The 10350-nt window shown below is 46.6% G+C and overlaps 1 protein-coding gene across 2 annotated transcripts in view; it reads left to right on the top strand.

Moving 5' to 3' along the window:
- The first annotated feature begins 6292 nt into the window (after positions 1 to 6292).
- Positions 6293 to 10350, top strand: part of CPLX2 (complexin 2) — an 80557-nt gene continuing 76499 nt past the window's right edge. The window contains exon 1 of one of the 2 annotated variants that reach the window (XM_014730503.3): positions 6293 to 6658. The gene's annotated coding sequence lies outside the window, so the exon portion shown is untranslated. The remainder of the gene's footprint in view (positions 6659 to 10350) is intronic. The other variant, XM_070233877.1, reaches the window with a different exon arrangement.

The raw sequence follows: 10350 nt of genomic DNA, 5'->3' as shown, positions 1-10350 counted from the left end.
GCTCTTCTTTTACACAAGCACTTCACAGGCCTATTACCATTTAATCCTCTCAATAATTCTAAAAAGTAGAGTCCATTTTATCCTCATTTTACATAGGAGGAAATTTGGTTGTGTATGGCTCGCCCAATGTCGCAAAGTTGCTGAGGCGTAAGGCCAGACCTAGAACCCAAGTTCTATTCCCCAAAGCCAATATTTAAACCCACTGCTAAACGCCTCAATTGCATGATTTCTGTAGAATGTTCTGAAGTGGATTTGAACTGGCCTTATTAGAAGGATCTCTGTGCAACCAGCTTGAACTCCTTTTATGAGCACTTACTGTACCAGCCTCTCGGAGTCCCTGTTTCTTCATCTGTAAACTGGGGATGACAACGCTGCCCTTCAATGGCTGTTTTGAGGATTGAATGAGATATAATAAATGTTCAAGAAATATCAGTTTTCCTTCTTTTACTCTCCAAAATTAATATAAATTGATGTGCTGAAATGATGACTACTGGGATTTAAGAACATCAACAAAAATAGAAAAATAAGTCAGGTGTGAAATTGATAATGTTGGAAATTGTCTACCTGCCTACTCTGTGTGTCACACAATGCTACAAATTTTGCGGTGCCGTGCATTGCACTGACACTAGAACTAGAAGATGTGGAAAATCAAGTGGAGAAGGCGTCATTCTCACTGATTCAACATTTGTTGAGCCCCTTTTCCCCGTGCTGTGGGTTCAGAGATAAACACAACCGACATAGTCCTTGCTCTCATGGAGATGACATTCCGGTGAGAGAAATGGAAAATAACAAAGAAAGAAATAAGGTGTTTCAAAGAGCGGCAAGTGCTATCAAAAATAAAACAAGGTAATCAGATAGAGTGTAACTTGGCATGAGAAGGGGCTGTTTTAGAGAATGTGGGCAGGTGAGCCTTCTCCAGGAAGACATTAGTACAAAGCCTGAATGTTGAAAAATACTTAGCTGAAGAAAGAGCTGAAGCCCCGAGCTGGAATGAGGAGTGTATATTCAAGGAATGAAAAGAAACTCTGTGGCTGGTGTGGAATGAGCAAGAGGAGAAGTGGTAGAATAGAAGGATCAGGAAGGTAAGTGGGGCTGGATCCTATAAGACCTTGAAGGCCACAATGGGAAGTTTGGGTTTTACTCTGAGCTCAACAGGAAAGATGCCATTAAGGGTTTTTAGCAGGAAGCTTTGATCTGTTTCATACTTTTAAAAGCCTTATTGGACCCAAACAAATGTGGACACTTCATTTATGACAAAGATAGCATGCAGAACAGTGTGTGTGTGTGTGTTGGAGGGGGTGTCTTTCTTTCAATAAACTGTGCTGTGTCCATAGGACAGCCAGCCATATGATCAAAAAAATATTAATCTTAATCAACTTCACACCATACAGAAAATCAATTCTATTTGGATTATAAATCTAAATATAAAAGGCAAAACAATAAAGATTCTCAAAGATAACAAGGAGAATGTTTTCATGACCTTGGTTGGACAAAAATTTCTTAAATAGACCACAAAAAGTACTAACGATAAAGAAAAAAATGATAAATTAAACTACAATAAAAATAGCAACTTTTATTCATCAAAATACACCATTAACAGGGCGAAAGGGCAAGCCACAGGCTAGGCAAAGAACTTTATGATACTTATAACCTCAAAGGATTTCTATCCAGTATATATAAAGAATCCTTGTAAATCAGTAAGAAAAAGACAGACCTCGCATTAGGGAAATTGACAGAAGACATGAACAAGCACCTCACAAAAGAAGTTTTGCAGGTAGCCAGTGAGCATGTGGAAAAGTATTTCATTAGTCATGAGGTAAACTTAAATGAAAACCACTACGTACTCACTACATACACAGAACGACTAAAAGTAAAAATTGGCAATACCAAGTGTTGGCGAAGATATGGAGCAACTAGAACTCTCAAACACAGCTTATAAGAGTGCAAATTGGTATCTCTGCTTTACAGAACTGTTTCAGAGTATCTACTAAAGCTTACCCATTTATTACACTCCAGGGAATACACCCAACAAAAACGCTTACTATATGTATCGAAAGATCTTTACAAAACTTGGAAACAACTCCAAAAGCCATTAACAAATTGAGATATATTCATATGGTGGAATACTATACAGCAATAAAAAGTAGCATATTGTTGACACAAGCAACAACGTGGGTGAATCTCACAAACATGACATTAAGCCAAAGAAGTCAAACACAAAAGAGTACACACTGCATGATTTCATAGATCAGTAACATTAATCTAACGTCAGAAGTCAGAATTGTGGTTACCTTTGAGGAGGAGTAAGAGGGTAATAACCAGGGTGTCATGATTGCCTTATTTCACTATCTGAGTGCTGGTTACACAGTTGTGCTCACTTTGTGATAATTAATTAAGCCGTTCACGTGATTTGTGTTCTTTGCTATATGAGATATATATTTTAAAAATCACTTTAGGGAGCAAGAATGGAACTAGAGGGACCAGTTAAGAAGCTGTTGTAGTACTCCAGGCAAGAGAGAATGGTGGTGTGGATGAGAGAGAAGGTGGTAGAGAGGAGATGTAAACAAATTGTGGATGAATTTTTGTGGAAGAGCTTAAATGACTTGCTGATGGATTGGATGCTTAGGGAAAGGAAGAACTCAACAGTGGCCCCTGGATCTGTGGCCCAAGCGGCTGGGCAGAGGTGGAGCCAGTGGTCCAGATGAGGAAGACCAGAAAAGGAAACAGTACCATTTAGATGCCTTCATACATCACCTCATTTATCCCCCATCAACTTTCCTTCGAGGTTCATTTGATCCCCACATATGGAAAAGGAAACTGAGGCTCTCAGAGATGAAATGATTTGCCCAGGGTTGCACAGGTCTGGAAGGAAACAGAATGGAAAGATGTCATCTGGGAGGCAGTCGCATGTGGTGTTGGAGTCTGCAGACTCAAGCCAAACACCCAGGGCTCGAGCCTGCCACTGGCAGAGTGTAAGGGTGGGCAGGTCTCTCGACTTCTTTTTTCTTTCTCTGTAAAGTGGGGATAAGAGTCATACCTACCTCATAGGGGTAATATATATCAAGGGCTTTAGAGGTGCCTGATACAAATCAGCCCTCTGGAATCAGCCATTACCAGGGCCCATGTGGACTTCCCAGAGAGGTGGAAAAACAGAAGGTAGATTTTAGTTCTTGAGCCAAGACTGAGTTTCATTAGCATGATGATTACCCTTTAAAACACTGAAATGAAACAAAAATGGCATGTAACGCTATTGCTCCGTAATGGAGACCATCAGGACCAAAATCCAGGAGCCAAAAGACATAATGTGCATAAAACGGAAGAAATCCTGGCTTAGCTGGGTGTTGGCCTCCTGCGTACCAATATGCTTTTCTGTATGTTGGAGGGGGAAATTGTTGCCCTTATTTGGTGACCAGCTAAGATCCAGTCTCCTCAAGGTGCTCAGAGTTAGGGGGCATAGGTTTTTACTTCCCAGAGTCAGCAGTTTAAAGAATTCTGCACTCTTGGACTGAGCGATGCTTCTCCTCACTTCTCTCTTACTTGAATTATTGCAGCAGCCTCTGAACTAGATTCCTCCAGTTTCTTCCTCTTCAACAAATACTTACCGGGCACCTACATTGCTCCAGGTTCTCTGCTGGGTGCTAGGGAACAGTAAGAACAAGCCGCAGTCGTGATAGCTTCATGGAGATTCAGGTCCACGTCACTCCAGAGTGGTATTTCTGTTATTAGAAAGCACCCTCCCAATTGTCAAGGATGGACCCAGTGTTGCTGCCGTGGGGGATCCAGGTGATGACAGCAGTTGTGAAAGCAGAGCTCTGGACTTTCCCTGGCTCTCCACGCCTGTAGAATACAGCCAAGTCCAAACTGAATCCCAGCCTCATTTCCCATCCCCTTCCCCTTACATCAGCCTTGCACTCCATCCACACCAAACCGCTAACAGTCCCTTCATTTCCACACCCCAAGGTCCTTGAATATTCTGTTTCCTCTGACAGAAATACTCTCCACCTTTTGTCTGCCTGGAAACTCTCACTTAATCCTTCAAGATCTGGCTTCAATCTCCTGTAACTTCCCCCGACAGGTAGGGTTCATTCCTCTCTCCTTCCTCTCCTTTAGCAGTACTCTCCACCTAAGTATTTCTCAATAGGGGTTAAGATATAAGAGAATGACCTAAGAATCACCTTCAAATCCCAGGCCCATCCCTGATCACCAGACATTTAGATTCAGCGGGTCTGGGGTACAAAGCAGTTAAGAGTTCAGGCATTGAGTCTCACGAACTCAGGTTAAGCCCCAACTCAGCTGTTTACCAGCCTCATGACCTTGGCCAAGTTACTTAACCTACCCAAAGTTCTGTTAACCCTGTAAATGGGAATAGAAAGAGGCAAGAATGGTTAGTTGAGCCAAAGTGTATAAAACACTTAGTAGAGTACTAGACACCCGGGAAGTGCTGAACAAATTGTAATTGTTTTTGAAAAGAATTTCAGTTTATTCTGACCCTGGAAGCCGGTCCATTTCTTCCCCACCCCACCTATCTTCAGGTTGAGAATCACTGCTGACTATTCAGCAAATTGTATTACGGTCCATTGTCTCTGTGCCTGTGTCTCTTACTAATACGAAATCCTGGAGGGCAGGAGCCATGTTCTTGGTTCTAGATTCCCAGCATGTAGCACAGTTCCGGGAGCAGCGTCACCACTTACAAGCCATGAGTCCTCTGTAAAGTCAGGCTGCCTCTTTCAGCCTCAGATGTTTTCCGTCTTGGGGAGAATAACATCTACCAGATAAGGTTGTTATGCATATCAAATGAGATCGTGGACATGAAAGTGCTTTGTATGGTGTGCAGAAGTGCGTTGTTGTGTTTTTGCCATCCGGGGTTAAAAGGGCTGGGATTCAGGCCTGTCACCTCACAGTCACGTGGAATATCACTGTGACCCTCTTTCCTGAAACATTCTTAGTTGATTTATACCCAGAGGAAGATTCCACAGTGACCTGCACAATAGCTCAAGCCTTTCCAGGGAAAAAAGGGGCCATGGATGCACCGGTGCAAGGGAAGTTCCTTTCAGAATGCTAAGCAGTGAGAATGCCGCAATGAGCAGGACAGACATGACCCCTGTCCCAGAAGAGTTTCACTTCTAGTTGAGGAAAAGCCAGTGACAAACAAGTAAACACACAAGTAAATTCATTTCAGAGAGTAGTAATTACTAAGAAAAATGAAATAGGCAATGTCATAGGGGAAGCAAACATTAGATAGGGGGGCCAGAGAATGTCTCTTTAGGAGATATTTGAGCTGAAAGGACAAGAAGGACTCAGCCATGTGAAGCTCAAGGTTATGAGGGCCCAGGTAGAGAAAACAGAAAAAAAAAAAAAACCCTTAGAATTTTAAAGAGCAACTTGGTATAAAATGGAGGTCACCATGGATGGAACGACTGAGTCAGGACAGAGTTGGTAGTGATGAGGCAGGAGGGTTGGGCAGGGTTGCTGCCATGTGGGGCTTGCAGGATGTGATAAGCATATATATACATGTATACATATATATATACATATATATATATTTGTATGTATGTATATGTATGTGTATATATATAAATCAAATGAACAAACACACAAAGAAAAGGAAGTTACTTTGACCTCTGCTTCTCACTTGTACATTCATTCAGCAGATATAATTCAATATCTAAAGTGTGCCAGTCATTATGCTAGGAGGTGGAGATACAGAGAAACATAAAATATGGAACCAGTTTTTCTGAGCCTGGTAAATGAAGACATAGATGCATAAGTAATCATAATACAATGTGATAAGAAGTCTAGTAGAGGAATATAAAGACTGAAGGAGCCTAAAGGAGGAAGTGATTATGCCTTAAGGATCAGGGAAATTTTCATTGAGAATTAGGACACTTGCATAAAAAGCATAAGTACTAAGGGAGAAGAATGTTCCAGCCAAAGAGAGCAGCAGGTGCTAAGGTACTGGGGTGAACCTGTTCGGAATGAGTGGCCATCTGTCCTAGTGGGAACACAGCTTGACAGGAGGCCCTGAATCTTTCTGGTGAAGGAAATTAAATGCCACACCAAAGAGTTTGCATTTTATAGATGCACTATATATATGGAAGGTTTAGAAAGCTGTCTCTAGGGCATGGTAGATGATGGACTGGAATGGGGTACTACAGGCAGTGAGTGGAGTTTGCAACAGAGCAGGTACCAGACCTGTATTTGGTTATTGGTCACAGAAATGGAGAGAGAGCGAGAGATATCTCCAAGGCAGGAAGCCCTTTGCCCCCTAAGTAGCAGGACTCTTAAAGTCTTCAAACTTCAAGGCAGAATTCACTGTATAGGGAACTCCCCCATGTCTCCCTCTTGGTTTCAGAGACACCTCTGCTGGCGCCCTCTCTCGTCCCCGTCGCTAGCCCCCGCCTTCTTTCTCAGGAAGCTTGGGTCTCCCTGGGAGCGGGTCTGCCCTTGGGGGAGGGCTCTCGGCTCTGTGCCCTACCGCTCGGCTGACATTCGAGGCGGACCTAAGAGGGGCTCGGCACCCCCCGCGTGCACATGTGCTAGCCCAGGCGGGAGGGAGCGCCTCCGCGGAGGAGTCCAGGAAGAGGGGGAGGGAGAGGCGCGCCAGAATCTCGGTCCCGGGCGCCCTGGTCGGCCGCGGAGGAGCTGCAGCCTCCAACAGGTTCGTAGAACGCGCGCTCGCTCTCTGTTGCTGAGCCGGCACCTCCTCCGCTGGAGTAGGTTCGCCGGAGAGACCCTAGCCATAGGCCCCGCGCTGCGGAGCTCCCTGAGGGCGGCTTCCTCCCTCCTTCCTTCTCCCGGTAGCTCTCAGCCGCCGCCGGCTCTTCCGGGGCGAGGCGAAGGGCGCCGGGGCTCCTTCTCGCTTCAGCACCGCCCTGGGGACAGCTCCCGCTCCCGGCGGGGTCCTCTCCCCGGTCAGCACTGCACAGGCGGACAGCGGCCGCCCGGCCGGCTCCTCTCCTCGTTGGGTCCGGGTTCAGTACCACGGCCCGGCCGCCGAGGACAGTCCCTCTCCCCCGCGGGCTCCGCTCCCCGCGTCAGCACCGCGGCGGCGGACAGCTCTTGCAGACAACCTGCTTCCCCGCGAGCCGCGAACAAAGCCGAGGGGCTGGGGCCTCCCGCGTTGCTCGGGAGTGGGTGGTTGCATCCATGGGGGATTTCGGCTTCCCCCAGAGCGGTGTCGGGACGAGCTGGGGAGGGGGGCCTAGTCACAACCGCGCGTCTCTGGCTTGGGTCTGCAGTTCGCAAGGCCTGGCCGTGCAATGGCGGGTCCCAGCTGGAAGTCAGAAAGAGGGTGGGAGGGGAGACAGGCTCAGAAGGGTCCCGGGCTCCAGTTGGGCGGGCTGGGCCTAGGCTAGAAAGAAGGAATGCGCCTCCTCCTCTACCCTCCAGACCCCTACCTCCACCCTAGCTCAGGACCACGGGCTTCCTTGGATAGCCTAACACAGATGCCCGAGGCTGGTAGCTGCAATCACTGACTCTGGCTGTCCCCGGAACATCCCTAGAAAGTGTGAGGCTGAGTTTCCGAGAGGGGAGGGCGCCGAGAAACCGCAGGGAAGCGGCACGAACGGGGCAGCTCCATGTTCCCCCTCCCTCGTGTCCAGGGTTCCGCCCCCACCTCCGGGATGAAGCCCGAAAGGGGAGAAGCGGGTGAGGGGGAACTGGGTAGCAGGTTGTGAACAGGTTTGGCTCTGGGAGGTTACAATTAACAAGAAAAGAGGTTGAATGAATATAAGAAGCTGACAGGTTCCCAAACGGGGAAGCTAGTTTAGCGGCAGGAAACCAAATGTGGAAGAGGAAACCTTTTCTCTTGGAGCTGAAGCTGGGAGGGCCCTTGCGTCATGTGATACTCTCACTCAATGACAGTCTCACCAGGAGATGGGGCCTAAGGGGCAGAGGTGATTTGCCCAAGGTCACTCAGCAGTTTAGTAGTAGATTGGATCTAAAAGCCCAAGCTCCCAAACTCCTGGGCCTGTTGCATAACATTCACAGAAAAGTCTTTTAAAATCCTAGATGCAGGGAGAAGAGCAGAGTGGTTACTGTTCTGAGTCCAAATCTCAGCTCTGTCACTTACTAGCACGTGACCTTGGGCGAGCAACCTTCTGAGAAGGCAGGTTAGTAGTACCCGTGGTGGTGAGGGTTTAATGAAATACCTGTACTATGAGCTTAGTGCAATGCCTGGCACCTAATAAGTGCTCAAACAATGGTAGCTATCGTTCCTGCTATTATTCCCTCTGTAAACATGCACTGAGGACCACACATGTGTACTGGCTGTGCCCTGGGGAGACAGAGAAGTGTCCTGAGGAGGACACAGACTAGCAGAGGAAGCAGACAAGAAAACAGTTGCAACATGATGTGATAAGTGCTATGATCAAGGTGCGTATACAAGGCTGTGGGGTCTCAGAGACAGGAGTGATGAACCGTGGGGAAAGCAGAGGAAGAGTACCTCAGACAGATGGAACTGGAGGTGTGAAATCACAGCCACTAGGGTGATGTCACTGTGCCAGAGGGTCCTCGAGATGAGGACTGTGAAATGAGACTGCAGAGAAAGGCTGGAGCCAGTCTCCAAAGGGCTTTTTGTGATGAAATATTTCAAGCACATTTTTTTAAAATAGAAAGAATAGTATAATAAACCCCCACGTACCCATCAACCAGCTTCAACAGTTGGCCAATTTTGTTTCATCTATACCCACACCCACACTCATCTCACACATACACACACACACACACACACACACACACACAAATTTATTTTGAAGCAAACCCAAGACATCATATCACTCAGTGCAGAAGGATTTTAACATCAATAACAACTTCTGCCATTCAAATGTTGTTCCATCTTGGAAGTCACTAACTCAGTGATGCTTTCACTCCTCAGTCTGTTCTGAACATTCCTATCTTTAGCAGAAAGTTTTGAGAGAGGCCGCACTACAGTGATGAGCCACATGCATTAGAGACACTATTTCAGAAAAAACAAGGGGTACATCAACCCTCAAGAGGTTTTACCAAGCTAGAATTATTTATCTCCACTACCTACACTGCGGCCAGAGGCCAGCGACTATTTGCAAGGCTAACCAAAAGACAAAATGAGCCCGGTGAAGAAAAAGAAAAAAGTGAGAGCTTCCCTTTCAAAGTAGTCTGAACCATGAGCTCAGAGGCTAGAAGACTTGAAGTCATGGAAATCATTGACTTGGAAATCAACAAACCCAACAGGCACATCCAACAGGTGAGGAAGGCAAGAGTCAGAGATGGAGAGGGATGTAGCCAAAGCTCCACAGGCTGAGACCAGAGCCAAGACCTTTGCACCCATAATCCAGAGTCCTTTTCAGTTTGCCATTTTGCCTGGAAGATCAGGCCTTAGAGTTTCTCAGCTCATGAACTTAGCAAGCGATTTCCTTCTCTGCTCAAAGTGGCTGGAAGGAGGAGGGGGAAGTGGGGCAAGGAACATCCTTTCTGGTTCTCAAGAGGATGACCGTGTATGGCAGTTGGTCTTTGAGATGCTTTGACACATTTCCCTTTCATGTCCTTTTGAAGAAAGTCGATGCTGGTAGTACCTATATTCTGGCCTCTGCATGCATCTCCTGGCTGGCCCCTTGGTTCTCTTTAGCAAAGGCTCTGCAGTTGGACACCCAGACCTTATTTCTGCACATGTTTGCCCTTCTGGTTGCCTTCATGTGAAGCCTCTCTTTTCCCATTTGCCCTGAATTTGGCTGCATATCCCTCTCGGCTACAGACCGCCATTCTTTTGAGGTGTTAAATGAGTAGTGTTTGGCCCAGGCTCTGGCAGGACTCAGCTCTTGTGCCTTTCTGGAGCAATGAAGTTTCTCCTGTTACTGATGAAATGTGACGGCCCTGACTGCTGTGTGTGCTCCCATCAGGCTCTGGACACTCATAAGTCAGCATTTTCGCTTTTCAGGGATGTCCCTGCCTGAAAGATGGGGAGGGCAGTATCTCACAAGTGTCCCTGAGACTTAGGTGGACAAAGTAAAACACACGTAAGGAGTTCTAAGCATCCCTGGTGAAGGGGAGTCAGTAGAGAGTGGTCAACAAAATTGCCTTACTTTTGGGAGCATGATTGCAGGCAGGACATAGGAGCGTGATAAAGATAGTGAATTTCAGCTTGTGAAATTATCCCAGCTTTTAGCCTGAGATGAGACCGATTTAGATATATTCTATTATATTATCTGGCCTAGTTGAATTGTAACACGTAGGATCCCAAAAGGACCTTGGTGAGCATCGACTCTTCCTCCAACACTAACTCATTGAGTGGCTATTCTGTGTCAGGCGCTGTTCCAGGTGCTGAACAAGACATCCCAGACCCCTGCTCCCGTGGGGCTTACAGACTTGCAACGG

This window comes from Equus caballus, chromosome 14 (assembly GCF_041296265.1).
Source record: "Equus caballus isolate H_3958 breed thoroughbred chromosome 14, TB-T2T, whole genome shotgun sequence".
In the NCBI taxonomy this organism is placed as follows: Eukaryota; Metazoa; Chordata; class Mammalia; order Perissodactyla; family Equidae; genus Equus; species Equus caballus.
Note: the sequence above shows the minus strand (reverse complement) of the source record. Positions and strands in the feature narration are given on the sequence as shown.